General features: G+C 35.2%; 1 long non-coding RNA gene across 1 annotated transcript in view; it reads left to right on the top strand.

Moving 5' to 3' along the window:
• LOC144612810 (uncharacterized) overlaps positions 1-21,601 on the top strand; it is a 234,411-nt gene that overhangs the window by 34,101 nt on the left and 178,709 nt on the right. The window lies entirely within an intron of this gene.

Genomic DNA, 21,601 nt, shown 5'->3' with positions numbered 1-21,601 from the left:
TCCAGTCTAACAGATAGAAAGTAGTTCCAAGGAACTATATAAAATTAAAAACTTTTATAGGCAGACAGGAGCAGAAACAAGGAAGTTATACCTGACAAAAAAAAATGATTTGGTTATTATTGCAAGGTTACTTTCCTTTAGCAGATGGCAGGAATCTCTTAGACAGATGACCTAACTAGTGTGGATCAGGTGATTCCTGAATGACTAAGACTCCATTTCTGAAATAGTTTAAACTGTAATTTAGTCTCAGTTTGGTGACATGGGGCTTAGTTTACATAAGCAACTCCATTTGGGGTCTGCTGTTTTGTTTTTAATGTTTCTCACTGTTGCACCACTAGTAAGAGGCAGAGGTTGTATTCAAACCCACTTCTCCCAGATTTCAAAATCTTTGGTCTTCTTATTCACTAGAACTGTCTCTTGTGATTTAGATAGGCCAATGAGAAGTTGGGGAGACTATTCTAAACAGAGGGTAGAGTCATAAGCAAATATTATCAAAGAGAAAACAATGTTTGGAAGATAATTTATGTATATAGATCAGCCTGGATTGGGGGGGAAAGCAGGGTTTTGTATAGAAAAGAAGAAATTAATTAGAGATTAAATGGAGAATAGGGGCACCTGGGTGGCTCAGTCAGTTAAGCATACGACTTCGGCTCAGGTCATGATCTTGTGGTCCGTGAGTTCGAGCCCCGCATCGGGCTCTGTGCTGATAGCTCAGAGTCTGGAGCCTGCTTCAGATTCTGTCTCTGTCTCTCTCTGCCCCTCCCCCATTCATTCTCTTTCTCTCTCTCTCTCTCTCTCTCTCAAAATAAATAGACATTTAAAAAAATTTAAATGGAGAGTACCCTGACATCAAAAAGTATTTCAAGTAGTTTGATAACTAATGTTCCTTGAATGGGCCTCCATTTTGCTGAATTCCAATACAGAACAAGTTGTACAATAGCAATCTTTTATTTTATGAACCAATTTTTTAATGTTAATTTATTTATTTTTGAGAGAGAGAGAGAAAGATGGATTGGTCATGAGCAGGGGAGGGGGCAGAGAGAAAGGGAGACAGAGAATCCCAAGCAGGCTCCCCACTGTCAGCTCAGGGCCTAATGTGGGGCTCGAACGCATTAACCATGAGATCATGACCTGAGCCAAAAATCAAGAGTCGGATGCTTAACCAAGTGAGCCACCCAGGTGCCCCTGATAGACTTTTTAATGATTGCCCTCTTACTTTTATGAGGTAATTATTGTTTGATTATCTGGAATAATGGTATATTGTTTTTGCTACATTAAGGAAAAATTGAATTTTTTTTCCTTTACAGATATAATTCATGGGGCACCTGGGTGGCTCAGTGGGTTAAGCAGCCGACTTCGGCTCAGGTCATGATCTCGCAGTCTGTGAGTTCAAGCCCTGTGTCAGGCTCTGTGCTGACAGCTCGGAGCCTGGAGCCTGCTTCTGTTTCTGTGTCTCCCTCTCTCTCTCTGTCCCTCCCCCATTCACGCTCTGTCTCTCTCTGCCTTTCAAAAATAAGTAAATGCTAAAAACAAATGACAAATATAATTCATGTTTAATATTTATTTTCTTCATTTATTGCTACTGCTACAAATAACAATGAAGTAAATTATGTTTTTCATTTTCCTTGAAAAATTTTTAGAAAAAGTTATTTAGTATTGGAACATGGAATTATGGCTCTTTTCTCTGAATGCTTTTATCTAACATAAGAAATACAAAGATGCACAAATGAGTTGATTATCTTGGTACCCATTTTAGCAAGCTGGTTTCATTATTAGTGAATTCATTATCATAGAGGAGTTTCGAAAGAAAAATTAAGGTATTTGAGGGTCACTTAATTAGATAAATGGATCTTGGTAATTAGACTTTTTGGGAAAGATAATGTATTTGTCAGATGTATTTAGGCAAGTTTATTTAATAAATATCCCCAGGATGTTAGTTCCTCTTGTATTTAATTGTAATGGGTTTCTATACATATCCTGAGGATATTAGGGAATTTCCTGTTCTGTTAATGGGCTGCTCCAAATTTTCTCTTAGTTTCAGACATGACAGAGATCTCATCCCAGCGTTAATGACTATTTAAAGAATATTGACTGGAGTAGGTGATTAGCAACAGGAAATAGGGTTTATGTAATTGAAATTTATCTTGAACCAAAGGAGACAGAGAAAGCGGGGAGAGAGGAAGGGCTGCAAGGTCTAACAGTTTCTTACTTGCCATTGGATATTGAAGACTGGAAAAGAATACCTTTCTCTTAAATCAGTGTTACTATCTGGCTCATTTGAATCTCCCTTTTAACCTGCAGAAGGGCTATATCTATGTATATATACACATACACACATATAGTAACTCATGTAGGCAAGACAATTTCACTTTGTATTCAAATGAGCCATTCGCCATAAACCAATAAAAGTCCCGAAATTTATAAAATGGAAAGAAAGAATGTGTTAGTGTTGTCACCAAGCAATCAGTAACACATAATCACGTGTGGCACTTTTTAGAGGAACATCAATTGTCTAAAAACATGCAAAACAAACATGTTTTGTTTGGTGTTTAAATACACATATTTATAAAGTCAAATTGCAGAACTAAACTTTGACCCATGTAGTGACAATAAAGAATTTACATGATCTAAAAAGGGAAAAGAAGAAAGATGCTAATAAGGTTTATTATTGTAAGTGTGGATGGTTACATGTTGAGAATAAATTTCCACTAGAAGAATCAAGTCAAATCAAATTCAGGATAATACAGTGTATGAAAAATTACCTGGTATACTTTAAAGTCTTCACAAATGTGAATTAAATGTCTCAAATCTTGTTGAGGTTCAAGCTGGCACATATAAACAGGCGAAATAATATATGAGGAACCATCATTACTTTTATTTCTCAAATTTAATCAGACTGATTCTTTAATGATCAATTTGATAAGGCAAGGGTGGGATACAAAATTTCTACAGCAATTGAAGTAATAAAAAGAGCAATTCAAGCGTTTTTCTTATGTGCTGCCATTGATATAATTTGCAGGAAAAGTGCAGGCTAAAAGACCTGTAGCAGAATTCTCCCAACAAAATGCAGCAGTGGGGGTGGCAGATGGCAGGTAACCTGGAGTAACGGGAAAAGTAGAAGCTCAGGCATAGGTCAGACCTGTTTGCATCCACTTCCCCCATTTATAGGGCATGACTCCGGGTAAATCATTTAATTTAGTATAACCTCAATTTCTTAATCTCTGTAATCTCTGAAGTGATGATGATAATGCACGTCGCAGGAAGGATAATGAGACAAAGACCTGAGCATTTGTACAAAAATGATTACACAATTCCTGACACATAATAGACATTTTTTTTTAGAATATGATATTCCTTTTCCAACTAAATGAAACATGAAGGGCTTATTCTTATAATACAATTGGAAAACTACAAAACCAAAGTGACATTGTGGCAAGCAGAGAATATAAATTAGCATTTATTCTTTTGTTAATAATAAAAGTTGAAACATTTTAAACTCCCAAGTTTATTTCTATATAATGGAGGCATGGTATATTTCTATATAATCATCCACTGATGATAAGGTTAATATTATATATTATCATTCAATTTGGTTAATAAACTAGCCAGAATCCTGTCCAGGCTCTGTCTCCTGTTTTGATTTAAATGTCAGAATATGAGTTATGTTTTTCAATAATGTGCATTTAATCCATCTTAAATCACCAAAAATGCAGTTGCTGGAAATTATGCCTTGAAAGACCTGTACTTTCTCACCTTTAATTTATCATATAGTAGCACTGTTTTTTCCCCCATATTTCTGTATGTCTGCATGTCTTACCAAGGCTCTGGAAAATGTATTAGGCACAGGCAATATGCTTCCATGTAGATCATGAATTTTTAATATAGGTATCTACAGCTCTAAATTTCCTTCTAAACACTGCTTTACCTACAGCTGCATGCACACATTTTGTATGTGTATCTTCATTTCTACTTATTTCAAAGTATTTTCTAATTTCTCTTTTGATTTCTTCTTTGACCCAAAGGTTATTTAGGAGTGTGTTGTTTAATTTTTACATATTTGTGAACTTTCCTAATCTTCTTATTGGTTTATATCTAACTTCATTTTAATGTAGTCAGAGAACATACACTGTATGATTTAAATCCTTTTAAATTTATTGACATTTATTACATGGCCTACCATGTGTCCTATCCTGGACAATGTTCTACATGTACTCAAGAAGAATGTGGATTCTACCATTGTTGGGTAGAGCATTCTATACACATCTCTGAGATCTAGTTGGTTCATAGTGATGTTCAAGTCCTCTGTTTCCTTGTTGATCTTCTGCCTGGTTGTTCTATTACTTAAAGTTGGGTATTGCAGTCGACAGTCATGACTTTTGGCTTGGCTGCCCATCTATCCATCTTTGACTTTGAACCATCTGTCATACTCCTACACTCCACATGATTATAGCAGTGGGGCTTCAAGTGGCCATGTTTGTACAATGTTCCTAGGTCCCACTCATAACCCACAGATTGAGAGAGGTCAGGAGTGAGCATCCAAACCCAAACTGATTCTATCAATTATCCCCATTTCCTAAGGAAATTAGGAAGTGGACCAGGAACTTGCCTACATTATTTTCCATGGAACAAATAATGGCTTATACAAGGAATGGGAAGCTGAGGAAGACTGACTTAAAGCAGATTTTCAAACAGACAAAGGAAAGAAGAAACACGTGTATCCAAAAGATTTCCCTGGTCATCTTTTGGCCCTCTATTCACCTCTATCTGTTGTTCTTAAGGTCTGACCATAACTCTGACCTTGAGTCATTGAAACACCTCAGCAACATCAAAATGCGTGTCCCATTTTTTCTTACTCTAGCCTCAAGAAGTTTCTATTTATTTCTACCAGAAAATATCAATAAATATACATTGGAAATATTCCTATTGTAGTAATGAACAGTTTAGTTGATAAAATAAAATTTAGGCTGAATTGAAGATATCACCTAGAACTGGCATTCCCAAAAGAATGCCAGTTGTAGAAAATGGAAGAAATTCCTTTAATAAAACATTTCTAGCAAGAGATTTAAATCTAGAAAGTTAGCATAAGAAAATCAGGGATAAATACAAAAACATATATGTACAAGTAGACCATGGTCACATTATTTTTAGTAGCAAAAAATGTCAAAAAATTAGAAATTACATGTTCAAAATGGTGGAACTCATTAAGTATTATAAATTACTTCACATTCATATAAAAGTATCTATACTATAATAAATTTGTGCAGATCTATCTACCAAAATATGGGAGAGTTTCTGTAAGTTATTAAAGAAAGAATCCAAATAATTTTGTAAATAATCTCACTTTTACAAATAAGTCTATAGTCATGTATGTGCCTGTATGTGTGTGTGAACTAAAAAATATTGCATGGATGTATGGCAGTGTATTAACAGTTATTAATCCCTGGTTTGTGGGATAAAGGTAAATTTTGCTATATTTTAATTGGTAGTTTACATTACTTATAATAAGCATATATTATGTAATTATAAGAAATAAGGCTATTTTCAATTTAAGGAGAAAAAAGAATGAAATGTACATTACCAGAGAAAATTTTTATGTTGAAGAAAAGGCCAGAGAAACTCAAGCATTAAAAGATAAATATAAAGTAGAGTCAGAGACCAAATCTTGGGACACAGAGAAAAGGCTTAATTTCCAGGTAGTGTGAAAGAACTCCTGAGGATTAGGTTTTGTTTCTCTTTTAATAACTCTAGAAAGGTAAGTAGGTCATTCCAGCAAGGAGTAGAAAGAGAAAATCAAGTTCGATGAATAGATTTTTATCCTAAATATCTTGAAGAAAAGCTTTAGATTATCTTACTGGAATAAAAATTGATAGGAATGCTGGTAATATGGGCTTAGGCAATTTGAGTTTAAATTGCTTTAAATTAATGTAACAACTCATCTTTTACTGTACAGATCTTCCATTTGCCCCTTTGTGTTTCCTCTGCCCCATCTCAACTCTGCTCAGCTCTGTGAGTTCCAACTGGAACCAAAGCAAGAGCATCTGCTCTGTCTCCTTGTTTGGCTGATGGGAGCCAAGGAAAGGAGCATGGGCAGCAGTGAGACAGAGTACCAGTTCTGTGGGCAGGCCTTCCTGCCCACGAAGGCAGAAGAACAGAGCTTCTCTTTCCACCGCATTTCTGTGTTCTTTCACTTCATGCCTTCAAGCCAAGGGATGGAAATAAACCCTCTGCCAATACTGCCCTCATCTTCAGGGAGTCTATGCTCACTTCCCCCACTTCCATAAATAGTCCCTTTTAAACTCCTCAAATTACTGGATGTGGTGTGTTGTTTGTTTCCTGCAGGACCCACACTAATACAAACACTTCTCTGTAAAACAGATTAGCAAGCTCTACCCCTTTATTCTTCATAGGAAACTACTTCATTAGATAATGTTTCATCAGCTTTATGGTTGCTTGTGGAATGTAAATGGTCTTACAACAGACCTTCTCAGCTCTCTGTCCCTATCTCCTACATCTTTTTGCTGGTTTCCTTCATTTTCAGTCCCTAAACTTGTACCTGTTCCCTCCAGTGGCCAGATGGAAGTGCCTAGAAATTTACATACCTCTACTTCTACCCAGCAGCTACTAATTAATGACTTGTGATGTGCTTGTATAAATACTTCGGCTCCCTCTTTGCAGATAGGGGACAAATCTGTAGTGTGACCTATCCTGTCTCCAGATATACCTTGCTGGATTGAGCCATGGGAATTATCTTGATATTGCAAATTTGCTTGAATTCCTCCCCACCCCTCCCCATTCTCCCCTTCCTTGTTCCCACTCATCTATGTGTTTTTCCTGGATACATTTCCTAATAAACCACTTTCACCTAAATCCTCATCTCAGGGTCTGCTTCAGAGCAATCTAAGTCAGAATAAATGTTTAAAAATATAAAATGATAGGGACACCTGGGTGACTCTGTTGGTTGAGCATCCGACTCCTGATTTCGGCTCAGGTCATGATCCCAGGGTGGTGGGATTGAGCCCTGTGTCAGGCTCCACTCTGGGCATGGAGTCTGCCTGAGATTCTCTTTGTCTCTCTCCCTCTGCTCCTGTCCCCTGCTTGTTCAGGGGATTCTCTCTCTAAAATTTAAAAATAAAAGAGAAAGAGAGAGAGAGAGACAGAGAGAGAGAGAGAGAGAGAAAGAAAGAAAGAAAGAAAGAAAGAAAGAAAGAAAGAAAGAAAGAAAGAAAAAGAAAGAGAAAAAGAGAGGGAAAGAAAGAAAGAAAGAAAGAAAGAAAGAAAGAAAGAAAGAAAGAAAGAAAGAAATCCTTTATAACCATTGAAGGCCAATGGATATGTGTTTGAAAGACATCCATAATCAGGGATGTTTGTTTTTTAATCGGTAGTGATACAAAATAATTATTAGCATTGACAGAATTTTCTAAAAAGCAATACACAGAGAATTGATTCACTTTCTCTGACATCTTTTTAATGTTGAGACATTAAATCCTAAAAGCAGGAGCTTTGATGAGATCATGTTATCCCTTACCTGTGGATGTGTCACTATAAAGAGTAAAGATAAAGCATTTGCTGTCTTTTCATAATTCCACAGGGCTGGGAAGAAAGTCATAGATACTCAGTGAACTAGTTACTGTTGGAAAGGTCTCCTGGTCCCTTTTTCCCATACCAGGGCCTCCTGACTCATCTTTATCCTCTCCAGGGGAGAACAGGCATCTTTGTAAAACCAGAGTAACAGAGGGAGAAGAGACCAACAAGACACAGTTCATGATTCTCCTATTTCAGCCTTTACTTTGATAAGTAAGGGCATCAAATCCCAAGAGTGAAAGTGGTTTACATGGAACTATTCAGCTGGTTCATGGAAGGGTGGGGACTTAGCCCCATGTCTCCAAAGTTCTAGTTAGGTGCATGTCCATTGCTGATACCATCTATCCACTTTTAAAATTACGTAAAGTATTCTCCAAGATTCTGAGAGAGATACAGATTTTATCTTTCACCACCTTTTGATTTTTTTAAATGGATTTTTTTTTGTAATTTTATCATAAAGTTAAGTGGTTTGCTTAGTTTAATTACCAAAGTTGATTGAGGTTAATTATTGATAAGTTCACTAGAAAATTTTACCTTTTCATTATCAGCCTGACTTAAAAGTGAGGGATGAAGGAGTGTGGGCCACCCTGTCTTTCCTCCCAGAAGGTTGGTGGTATCATCACCTCCTTCCAGGAAAAGAGTCATGTGTCACCAGCAAACAAACTACTTTGGAGAGACTGTTTGATGTAAAAAGTCATGTTTTATAACCAAAATGTAAAACGTACATTCAAGTCAGTAAAAGTATTAAAATAGTCTTCCCTAATCTTTTTTTATTCGTTGATAGAATCAAAAAGATGATTTTCCCTGCTTTAATTTCTAAGCAGTTTATCAATTGAGAATGAATTAACTGAATGAATAATTGCATTCTTAATACACCTACAGAAGATAGTACTGATGTAAGTAACTTTTTCAAAAAAGGTAGTTTCATAAATCCAGGCACCTAAATTAGTTCTCATTGGTAGATCATTGCTATATTTTTCAAATCTAATAAGCAAACATAAGATCTACAAATGAGTTATCCCTGTGCACTGGCATTGATTACAGTGAATATTGTGTTTGGCTCTAGTTTGTGTTTTGGATTAGGCATGGCTAGTTTTGACATACTTGTAAAAGCCATTCTAAGTTTATATGCACTTCAGTGACTGTAAGTTAAAAGTAAGAATTCATGGTATGTGGTGGTCTCTTTACAAACAAATCTTAATGATAAAGTTTAAAAATACCTTACAAATATGCTTTAAAGGTATTAAATTTTGTTTGTGATTTTAATCAGTTTGAATAGCATACATATTCTAAATACAGGTTTTTAATTATTTTGTAAGTATTCCTTTCCAAGATATGAAGCCATTGTTAGTAGGAGATTTTTAATCGTTGGCAAATTAAAATGCAGCAATGTTATACTGTCCTATGATAAACCTACACATTCTATTTCTGTAAAACTTGCTTCTACCTACATGCAAACCTAACATTATTTGTCAGAGGAAGATAGGGAGGCATAATTAACATCGCAAAAATAAGAAAACAAACAAAAAAAAACTATACATGTGAGCAAAATAACACCACTTTGAGAGTAACCACCTTATAAAATTAGAGCCATTTTGCAGAAATTTAGTTCATATGTTTGTTTTTGTTTTATATAGACTCAAAATCATCTTTGAGGTGTAACCTTTATTAATCTCCTCCAACATTAACCCTGACAAGAGAGCCTTGAGCCGAATGTGAGAATTCAAACCCACATTCACTGCTCACCAGAAGTGTGACCTCAGGAAGAATAATTAACATCTCTGAGCCTCAGTTTTCCCATCTATATAATGGGGATGTTAATAATAGTAATTACTTCCCAGCAATGCTATTGATTAAATCAATATATATAAATTCTTAGAAGAATGCCTGGCAGTGTTACACTATATATGTTTTTATTATTGTTATTCCCAGTGCATCATATGTGCTTAATAAAAATTTGTTGAATAAATACCCCTTCAAAATAAAATAATACATAGCAGCTCTAAGCAAGTAATATCACACAAAATATTCTTGTATTTGATAAATATTCAAGTTCTAAGACTATAAGAAGTTCAGAAACTGTTCCAGAGTCTGGTATTCACAAAGCAAGATATTATTTATGCAATGTTATCTGAGGGGCTCTGAGAACCCCACATCATTCCTACAAAATCAGCTCTAGTGCCTAAAGCCCACCCAATATAAGACTGGATACACCAAGAAAAGTCCTTTTTAGGAGACAGATGTTAAAGAGCAGAAAGAGGTCATGTTACATATTAAAACATGGTTAACCACTTAGAACAAAATGAGGATTAAAATACTATGTACTACAAACTATAGTTTATTAGATTAGGCAACTACTTAGAAACATTCTGGGGGATTATAGCAAAGAACAAGGATGCTAACAGGAGAGTGCTAGAAGGGCTTTGTGATAAGGTGAGAGGAATAAATTGCCTACTTATTGTTTTTCTCAGAGGCTAGTACTCCTCTGTCATCTCAGAATGCTATCAATACTATTTTAAAACAAGAATTTTCAACCTCAGGATGTATGTGATAGTGTGTCTAGCTTTTGAAACGACTGACAAAAAGATCTGATAATGCTCCATGTTATGACACTTCCATTATCCCACAAACTAAAGACTTTCTTGCTCTTGGAAAAAAAAAAGTGTTTCCATGCTTCAAAGGAAAAGCTTGTCTCCACCTAACACTGACGGTTTCATTTGTACTATGTGCAGAGTACAAATTGTAGTGCGGGAGCTAGTGTGGATCAGTCGGTGACACAGATAGAGAGCCTGACAGTGGGTTACAAGGGCAGACACTGCTGCAATGTAACCCTGACCTGTTACATTCAAAGGTGGGGAAAGAACTGAGAGACAACTAGTATGCTACGTATGAGAAGCAAATGGCACTAGTTTTTCATAGACACCTACTGTACTAATTCCAGAAAGTTCACAGTGCTATAGTATTACTTTGAGTTTTAGGGTCTGGGTTAATATGCTCAGAGTGTGTCATAACAGAAACTAAAGGTTGGAAGATTTATCGTAACCAATTGATACTTCTCTTAACGATTATATAAATTGGGGCAGCTTATCGGTATAAAATACTCCTCTCTTTCCTTACCAAGTCTGATAAGATAGACACAGGAGTCAGACTGATGGAAACTGAAGTGTCAGCTCTCTTCTAAAAGATAACTTGGAGGGCACGAGGCATGTGTGCCCACAGATGCTTGCTAACATGTGTGAATTTGCCTTTCACACTTAACAACCCTGAGATGTGGCCAGAAGCAAAGTCAACTCTGCTATTCGTGGAATAGAGCAGACTAGAATATACTTTCGTTACAGATAGGCAGTCCACCCCCAGAAAAGAGAAAAGATAAGCAAAACACTCAGTGAGTTAAAGAATGCACTTCTCTTCATATGGAGTTTAGGGAAATGTCCAGCATGTGGCTTTCAGCTAGAAATATCCCCTAGGGGACTTTGGGAAAGGCATATGGCTGCTCCTGGCATTTGGCGAGTGAGTGCCAGAGTTGCTGAACATCCTGTAAAGCACACTACAGTCCCAGGCAATGAACAATTATCCTGCCTAAAATCCAACAGCACTCCTGTTGAGAAGCTCTGCTGGGAACCCTTCCACAGGTAAAGGGGAGCAAGGAATGAGTCACCACAGTTTTGTGAGTGGGTGTATGTGTGTGCACAGGCACATCTGTCCCTATGGGAACACAGCTAAATTTATGTGAACTATTTTTTTTAATGAAGGTATAATTTACATTCAGCGATCATCATCTGTTTTTGTGGACTTGACCATCATCAGGATATAGAAGAATGCTATCGCCTCCAAAAATGCCCCCTTGCCTCTTACTGTCAGCCGCTCCCATCTCAGGCTTCTAGCAACTGCGATCTGTTCTCTGTTCCCATTATTTGCCTTTTCCAGAATATCATATAAATGGAAGCACACTTTCAAATCTAGCTTCTTGCACTTAGCATACCGCATTTACGATTGATTCATTCATGTTTCTGGGTCATTGGTCCATTCTATTTGTTCTTTATTAATATTCCTTTGTGTGGATGAACCACAATTTGTTTACCTACTCCACAGTTGAAGGGCATTTCATGGGAAACTTGAACCTTTAGAAATTTATGTTGCAAGTAAAATAAATGTCCTTAAAAAGTTGGGTCCAAACATGAACTTGCTGCATCCCTTCTCATATTCTCCACCAACTCCCCCAGAAAGTCATTCTGATTCATTGAACCCAGATTTCTCATATATGCTACTGCCATGTTATTTACTACATTGTAATAGTTTCTCCTATAAACTTCAAGCTCATTGAGGTAGGAATGGTGTCCCATTTAATATTTCTATCCAAAGCACAATTATAATCGGAGCATATAGGGTATTAATGTTTGTTGAATAACAATGTTTGAACAAATGAATGGCAAACTAACATAAGGGTTTTTATATGTGATATGTCATCAAAAAATAACATATCAGTGGGGCACCTGGGTGGCTCAGTCAGTTAAGCATCTGACTTCAGCTCAGGTCACGATCTCATGGTTGGTAGGTTCGAGCCCCACGTCATGCTCTGTGCTGACAGCTCAGAGCCTGGAGCCTGCTTGGGATTCTGTGTCTCTCTCCCTCTCTTTCCCTCCCCCTGCTTACACTCTGTCTCTCTCAAAAATAAACCTAAAAAAAATAAATAAATAAAAATAACATTAGCTAACAACTCAAATATTTTGTTGTCTAATTACATTGAAAGCAGAAAGTTTGAAACCACATGATCTTCAAAAGTATTTGTTGCTTAGTGGCTTCTGGGTAACTCAGTCGGTTGAGTATCCAACTCTTGATTTCAGCTCAGGTCATGATCCCAGGGTCATGGGACAGAGCCCCGCTATAGGCTTCGTGCTGAGCATAGAACCTGCTTTAGGTTCTCTCTCTCCCTCTCTCTCTCTCCCTCCTCCACTTGTACATACTTGCATGTGCTTTTCTCTCTCTCAAGATAAACTTTTAAAAAATTCTTAAAAAGTATTTATTGTTTAGACATTAGAATTTAATGTCTTAGTGTCTATACCAGAAAAAGTTTACAGAAACTTAACAAGGGACTATTAATTATGACTGTAATTCTTTTACTTGGGTCCACCTTTTTATCTTTTACCTTTATTTGGAATCCTGTGAGGCTTCCTACTAAATCATCAAACCTAGAAGTGGTCTTGGGGAGCCTCAACACACCTGGCATACTCAGAAAGGGTTGGAAAAAATAAAAATATAGTTCATTTCAATATACTTTTCCTAATATAATATTTTTGATAACTTTCATCACATCAATTAAGTATGTCTCTATACAAACCTTGAACTGGCATATTGTGATTAGTCTATTTATGGAAAACATCCACAGTATCATTGGCCAAATGTGACTTGCCTTTATGAGAAATAAGTCACTTTGTAATATTGATTACTAAAGTTTGTCTCATCAAAATTAAGCTGATAGAGATCAAAATATATTCTACCCACATTATAATTTTACAAAATGAAGAGAAAATACAGTTTCTTTTTACTTTGTAATAAAAGTGATATAAATGAATATACTCTATAAAAAGCTAAAATTTAAAAAGTTATTTATAAGATAGAGAAGATAAGTTATGGTATTCTTTAAAAAAATGTTCATGTGCAGGTATTGAAGTCCTACATTTAACTTTATAGAATAATTAGATAACAATCAAGTATCAAAATCAGAAATCACTAAATTAACTGTATATTTCATGATCAAACTTTTTTTAAGTAATGAATGAAGTAGAAAGACATATACCATCAAAGTAAATCCATCCTTGCGCTAGTATATAATTTTAGATTGTCTATATATGGCAGAAAACAGTCACTATTGTATAAGGTGAAATACGATAAGGGTTAGCTATAACTGTAATAAATATTTCACAATATGACTTATTTTTAATCTCAAAAAATCATAACAAAATCATAGCCTTAGACTTCTAACCAATTGCAAATTAAAATTTGGGTAGCCCTTAAAAATATTTCAGTTAGAGTTCAAAAGTCAGTGTCAATAATCTATTTTGTTTGGTCTTTCCAAGGATGAATATTAAGAATAGTTAAAAAGGAATGGCTTATCTTTATATACATGGCAAAATTTTTATTGCTCATTACTTCTTACCAATATTTACTTAGGGATGCTTTCATGAGAATATCCTTCAAAAGTAGTGCATTTTTCATTACAGGACAGAGGATGAAAAAAAACAAACAAACACATTTTAAATAAAGGTGGCCATTAATCCCTGAGTAGAACTCTACCAAATACTTGAACTCGGAAGATCCCACAAAGATCCCATACAGACCCAAATACCCTGCTTTCTAATGCTGTGCTATATGCTAAAGAGAATGTGTACAAGGAGGGAAAGATGGAAAGCCCTAAGGGTTTTTTGTGCTTTGCCAGTCGTTAAAGCTTCCACAGGGATCCAAAGGGGTCTAAAGTTCCATTTAGATTTGGGACCTGAAGGGATGCTTTATTTTAATAAAATGGAAGAATTATTATGAAAGCATCACAGACTAATTTTAGGAAAGAGTTTATATGTAGAAGATCTGAAACATGTCCCTGAAAAACACCTGAGCTCTCTTACCCTTTGGAAAATTTTGTCATATTCGCTGATTATATGTGTACCAGTTTGAAGACCACTGGTGACAGGTGCTTCCCTAAATATTCCAAGGACTCTTTATAACCTAACTCTCATATCCAGTTGCAAGTAGGAATATATTGCTGACCCTACCTGTTATGGACAGTACAGGATAAACTTAGAAATTGAGGATTATGTTTACCTTGGTTCCTGGACCTACTTTCTAATGATTTCTGTCATTCCCCATAGGATTCCACACCACTCTACCCCTAATTTGCTGGCCATTTTTAACTGTGTCTTGTCAGCCTAGATAGCAGCTCTATTAACCTCCTGATGACAGTAATATGATTTACACTGTCTAAGAGAATAGTGTTATCAGATATAAAATCTCTAATGGCAAAAATATATACCCCCCAACATTAATGCAGTGATTTGTTTTTAAATCTTACTGTGAATGGCATTATAACACATGCAAATACATAAATTTCCAATTTTGAATAAAATGAGATTTTTGTTTGAAACTTGGGTTCTTTTATGGAAGAATTCATAGTACTTAAAAGGTTATAAACTGAGAACAACTGGTTTAGGAAATAGAAAATCAATTTGGTGATTACCAGCCCCTGGTTGGTTCCCTTTCACATAATCTCTGGTCAGTGATTGCAGAATTTTGAACCATGACTTCCTATAATTTAGTCAATAGTTTTGACTCTCAAACTAAGTGAAGTGTATTATCTTTAATATATTTCTAATCAATCTTTTTATGTATGTGTAATGTTAAGGTTATCCAGTCATCTGGCATCCAGAATTAGTATCATCACTCTCTGTAAAGTGCTTAAAGTAGTAAAGTGAATAGGAAACTGTGATTACACAAAGATATATATGTAGAAATAAAATCCAAGACAACTTTTGATTCAGTAATCTATTACCCTACCACAGTACGTTTTTTTGTAGTTAAGAATTATGACTTTCCTCAATTACATTTTGATGCTCTTTGAACCATCAGTCCTTCAAGGGGATAATCTGTAATATATTTCAAAAAGTGGTCTTTACTTTGTTTCATATATGTGATATTTTCAGCACACCCAACACTGAAAGAAGAAAGAAAGAGAAAGAGAGAGGAACGTGAGAGGAAAATAAAAAAGGATGACTGCGAAAATCTGGACACAGAAGAATATCATGTTAAATAAATCATTATATATAAAGTAACCATTCTACCTGTTAAGAGAAAGAAAAATGGAATCATTTCTTTAAACAACCTAATATTAGGTCATCGTTTTTCTGGTATAGAAGGTTTGATATACTAACAAACATATCCACATAAAACAATAGTTAGCACCAACTGACCTAGAATTGAGAGTAAATGAATCTCTGATAGATTCCTTAAAAAGCCTAGAAAAACAACTTTCTATTTAATTTATATTTATAATTTGTTAGTGACCGAATTCACCCTATCCAAAAGAAACATTTCTAATGCATATCTGTAATTCAAATATAAAGCAAAAGAAACAGGTATAAACTATGCAATCTGTTGCCATTTTATTTAATTTCTTTTGCTTTATTAAGCACATCCTTATCTAGCTCTTTAGAAACCAGTTCTTTATCCAGGATGACAGTTCAGGAATTATGTATAAAGTTTCTGCGTATTTCTTGCTTAAAATTTCAACTGGACCATTTTACAGTTTCTAAAGGATAATTCAGACCAATCTCATACACAATAATGTGCACTTTTTTCAGAAGAACTGATATTTATGTGCTTAGCCAGTTTTTCAGAAACCACAGCTATCCCAGTCTCGATAAATACATAGTAAGAAGTTATATAAACCATCTATATTCTACATATAAGGTCAAATGAAAATATTAGGGAAACCTTGGAGTATATGAAAAAGTTGGGAAATCCACGTGAAGAAAAGTTGGTCAATTTACTTGAACTTCTTCTTTCAAATATCCAATACAGTCAACACATTGTGGTTATGCAGACATTAAATAAGCTGAGAAAACCTCCAAACATTTGAAATTCACATTTTTCCTCAGTCTTAAATTCCTCTGAGAATTGTACTCAACTCGGAAATGCTTGGGAATGCAGCTCCTAATTCCCCCAAAGAGAAGTTCTTTCCATTTTGATTTTCTCAGCCACAAGCTAATCAGTCTTAATTGCTCCCAGCTGTGATTTCTTCTCTCAGGGGTTGCTTCCTGCTGGTACCCAAGTAGTACAGAATCATGCAGTTTTGTTAAACTCCAATAAATACATGGGAGCTTTGTAAAATCTAATTTACTATACAACAGTTCAAGCACTGTAACTATCAAGTAAACTTTCACCCAACTTTGAAAGCTGATCCCATAATGAAGGAGGACCCTTTTTCAAAGAGGTTACAAGGTATTGAGCAATTGAAAGTTATATTTTTACCATTAGGGATTACAATGAAATATTATTTGTACTTGTATTTGTAATGGGTGTGTGTTTGTAGTGTATATCTATATATATATCTATATATCTATCTATAGATATATAGATATGTTTGTATATATGTATTTGTGTACATAATACATTCATATTAAATTCTTTGTTATATGCAAAACATTTTTCTTGTATAATAGGAATTCTTATTATTATAGCAAAAAGAGATTTAAAGAATCAAAACTGCATGCTGTCTGGAAACAAAACACTGTGGTAACACCAAGGAAGTAAATTAAAATAGGAAATATTGCCACATTAAAGTCTTCATAAAATTAAATAATTGGGTCTCCCTGACATTTTTTACTATGTCATCTGAAAAACTGGGGGAGAAAGATTATAAAATCTTTTTCAAAAATTATAATCCTGGTTATAAGAAGAGCATTTAAAAATGATATTACCTGAAAAGAATAATGAGATTTTATGTTTTTTAGTTTACTTATGGTATAAACACAACCATCATTTTTAATGAATCATTTTCTATTATTTTCATAAAGAAAAAAAGGAAGAAAAAAGAAAAAGATTAAAGGAAATTAACTACATCTGAAAGTGATTTAAGAAGTGACTGTGGGCTTTTTTATTAAAACCAGTGAATCTGAAGTTTCAATTAATGAACCACAATTCATGGCTATTAGCTTGACTAATAAACTTCGTTATTAGACAAAAAACTGAGGGTAATGAAGACAGAGTATCGAAGCTTGAGAACAGGTTGCCATTGGCAGAAATTGAGCAAGTTTAAAATGCCTAAATGAGAAAGTTTGCAAAACAACCTTAAGGAAACCACAAAAATAATTGTTCTTTTGCATCCATGTTCTTAACTCACTTCATATTAAAATATAGTAAGGTTTATTTGTGCTCAAAATAGTACATGGGATCAACATGCTGTAATACACACACAAAGGTCTATAAGGCACTATAGAATTGTATAATAATGAGAAAAAATTCATACGTTTTCAGAGTTAAACAGAATTTCTTAGTGTTATTTTTACTTCTGAAAGTAACTTTATATGTAATAATTTATAATTCATGGCTAAACATGTGCCATATTTATACTAACCTCCATGTCAGAAAACCCACTGTTTAGACAGAAATCAAATCTAGAAAGTCTAAACTAAGAGAAGGATTAATTCATGCCATACTAATACTTCCACAAAGAACAACTAAAAAAGGCAGATAAATACAAAAATCCTTTACTTAACGCATCATATTACGTTAAGCAATAAAAACAAGCAACTAAGACATTGGATATGGGAAGACCATAGAAAAGTGAGCTTATGATAGGCAACCATTCTTTTGGGGGCAGTTTGTCTTCCTGGGGTGCCAGGAAGGGGGAGAATCTGGCTAGTGTAGGCAGGGAGCCGCTATGGGAGACCAAAACCTGTGGAGTGTTCAGTAGTTGTACAGCTCTGGGAAAACACTATTGTAGAGTTGAGTAGCCTCAGACATAAAGCCTGTTTTCTCCAAAGACGTGTGGAATAATTCTAAGACTTACAGGAAAGAAACAAAATAGCTAAGCCAATAACTTCTAAATAGTAAAGCAAACTATTCTATAGTACTGTGATGCCAAAGGGAAAAGACCCTCCAGATGAAGTGGTTCCAGTGAACACAATTATTTTCAGTTGACAGTCTTGGAAGGAGTGGTGCATTGTTGATCCACAGCTGTATTTTCAATTTTTTTTTTCTTCTAATGGGGAAAGTAAGGGATTGAGAATTCATTCTTTTTCCTGGCAAAAGAGTGAGGTTCAGAAAAATCAGCAGAAACATTTGTGGTCTCGTAGGGTAACTATGACAAAATTGAAGACTGGAGGGTTTCTCCTTTAAGACATTTGCTGAATTCTTAAGAAGGCTGAAGAAGAAAGCTAATGAGTAATATCAAGGAATTTTCCTCATTTACTTATTGCAAAAGAGAGAAACATCCTCCAAGGATGGTGATCCCAATGAACACTTTTGAAAACCTGTTCCGAATTGGAATGTCTAGAGTCAAAAACAAAGAACAAACCAGGAGTACAGAGAATTTGTACATCAACTCAGCTTAGAAAATGGAAGATTTAGGTGCCAAACCCCCTTTTCTATTCACTAAATAGAGACAGTAGAGATGCTTCTCTCATGGAAGATAACTTCATCTGAGACCCCCTATGGTTTTTCCTTTATAATGTGTGCCATTCAATCAAAACCATTATGTACCAATTAACTAAAACATACCTACTGATGGAATTGTAAATTGGTACAACCATTTTGGAAAACTGTTCAGTACAATGTATATGAGCTGTATGTATGCATGTCTTATGACCCTGCAATTTCATTCCTAGTTACACAAAGAACAGAAATTTGTATAAATGCTTATCAAAACACATATGCTAGAATGTTCACAGCAGCAATAGTCCTAGCTGACCCAAGATGGAGAAAAAAAAATCCATCATCACTAGAATAGATAAATTATGGTGTATTTATGCTATAGATGACCATAGGCTAATAAGAAATTAATAAACTACAACTACATGCAACAGGAATAAGTCTCACATATAAAATGTTGAGTAAAAAGCCAGATACAAAAAAACTGTCTAGTGTATGATTGCATGCTTATAAAGTTCAAAATCAGGCAAAACTAAGCTGTCAGTCTTGAGGAGGGTATATGGACTGGAGAGGGAACAAGGCCGCTTCCAGGATACTGGTAATGCTCTCTCTCTTGATCTGGGTTCTTGTGTCACAGATATGTACACTTTGTGGAAATTTTTTGAGTTCTACATTTATAATTAGTCTTCTTCAGTATGTATGTAGGTTTTACTAAAATGTTTACATAAAAGTGAAAAAAAAAGAAAAATTCTTATTCTGTGCCTACTATACCTATCTCTGTATATTTAAGTCTGCATAGTCTGAAACTATATCTCTGGAAGTTGTTTAAATTGATGGCCTTTGGAAAACATCTTATGCTGATCACTAGATATGGCCCAAAAGAAGAAAATAAAAGCAAGGGAGAAAAAGAGTAGCTTAAAAATACCAGGCAAAGGGGACATCCAGAGTAAGTTTTCTTCTGCTGCTGCCCCACCTGACTGAGCTGAGGTTTTGAATATGGCAGTATTGAATGGAAACATATTTTTTAAAGGTTTTATTTATTTATTTTTGAGAGAGTAAGAGCATGAGCAAGAGAGGGAGAGAGAGAATCCCAAGCCGGCTCTACACTGTCAGTACAGAGCCCAGTGTGGGGATCGAACCCATGAACTGTGAGATCATGACCTGAGCTGAAATAAAAAGTTGGATATTTTAACAACTAAGCCACCCAGTGCCCCAAGAAAGTATGTTAAAGCAATTGTCGAATTATTCAACTTTTGTTTCATGTCAGGCAAATATTGGACTGAAATTTAAGATGAATATTTTATATCAAATTAAGATATATATTTCAGATTTAAGCATCATCCAAAGATAGTTTCAGATATATTCTATGTACCCCAAACTTACCATTTTTACAGCTGCTAGGTATATAGTCTTTCTCCCATTTGAAGTCCTGACATGAGGGATATATCTCACATATGATTATAGTTTCTACCAGTTGTTCTGAAGTCACTTTGTTTTAGAGTCCTCAATCCTTGCTGTCCATAAACTGGTGTAGTTCCTTGTTCTGTATCTATGCTCCTGCTCATCTCCACATTTTTGGTGATTTTTTTTTTTTTTGGTCTATCTTGGGAGATAAAGAAAGAATTTCCACATCTTGCTTTCAAGCCTCTAGGGGGTGGAGGCAGTGATTAGTTAAGGAGAACTGTCCCCTCAGTTACATAGTCTTTTATTTTTATCTTGGCCATTTTCTTCTTAAAGCCCACAGTATTGCTGACCTTCTGGGTTTGGGAGTATTAAAGCACAGCTTCATTATATACTTGTAGAATGAAGAACCTTTACCACACCTGACATTCATCCCTACTTATTCAGTCTGGCCTCATTTGTCGGACCCCTTTTTCATTCATGGTAACTCTCTGTCAGGAACCCTTCATGTCTATCCTTACCTTCAGATATAGCAGTCTATCAATCTCTTTATATATATATCAATCAATCTCCCTCTCTCTCTCTCTCTCTCTCTCTCTCTCTCTCCCCCTATATATATATATATATATATATATATATATATATATATATATATATATATATATATGAATCCCAATTATATATAGTGTTTAAGTTCTTTCTCAAGGAACTGGTGGATCCTCTATGAATCAAGGACTGTTACTGAATATGTCATGAATTAGGAGACTTCTTTGCCAGATGCCAAAAAAGTTGCTGTCTCTACCCATAAGTATATCAAAGTCTAACTGTGTACTTTCCAAGATACCAAAATGTCAAAAAATCAATTTTGCAGGACAGGCAAAGGGATAAATCAATGCGGAATTGTTGAAAGAACAGCATCTTAAATTTCAATCCAAGACTAGCCTGACTTAAAACAAAGACTGAATGACAACTTTTCCAAAGATTCCTTCCTAATTAATACCTCTGTATTCAAACTTCAGCTCAGTCATGTATGAGTGACAGCAGAATAGGAAAACTTGCTAAGGATTGCCCCTTTGCCTGGCATTTTTATGCCATTCCTTTTCTCTGCTTTTATTTTCTCCTGTTTTGCCATTTACAGTGAACAGCATGAGAGCTCTTCCAAAGGGTATCAATTTTAATTGCAACCAGTAATAAAAGAAAGAACTAAGAAATATTAAAAATCACTTAATTTGCCTACTTCAATCTTTATTTCCTCCATCTATAAGACTACATTGTTTTTGTTCATATAAGACATTAAATTGGCTCTAGTGAATTACATTCATTATTTAACTTCAGCTTCAGTTTGGGGAAAACACTGTTCATGATAGGTCAAGTTCTGGGGTAACAGAAAATCTCCAAATCTCAGAGGCTTAAAAAAGTTTTATTCCTTATAAGCAAGTAGGCAGTGGGTCTGGCCGATGTTTAAGAGGATCTGTCTCCT

The sequence above is a fragment of the Panthera onca genome, chromosome A1 (genome assembly GCF_046562875.1).
Source record: "Panthera onca isolate mPanOnc1 chromosome A1, mPanOnc1 haplotype 2, whole genome shotgun sequence".
NCBI lineage: Eukaryota > Metazoa > Chordata > Mammalia > Carnivora > Felidae > Panthera > Panthera onca.
Note: the sequence above shows the minus strand (reverse complement) of the source record. Positions and strands in the feature narration are given on the sequence as shown.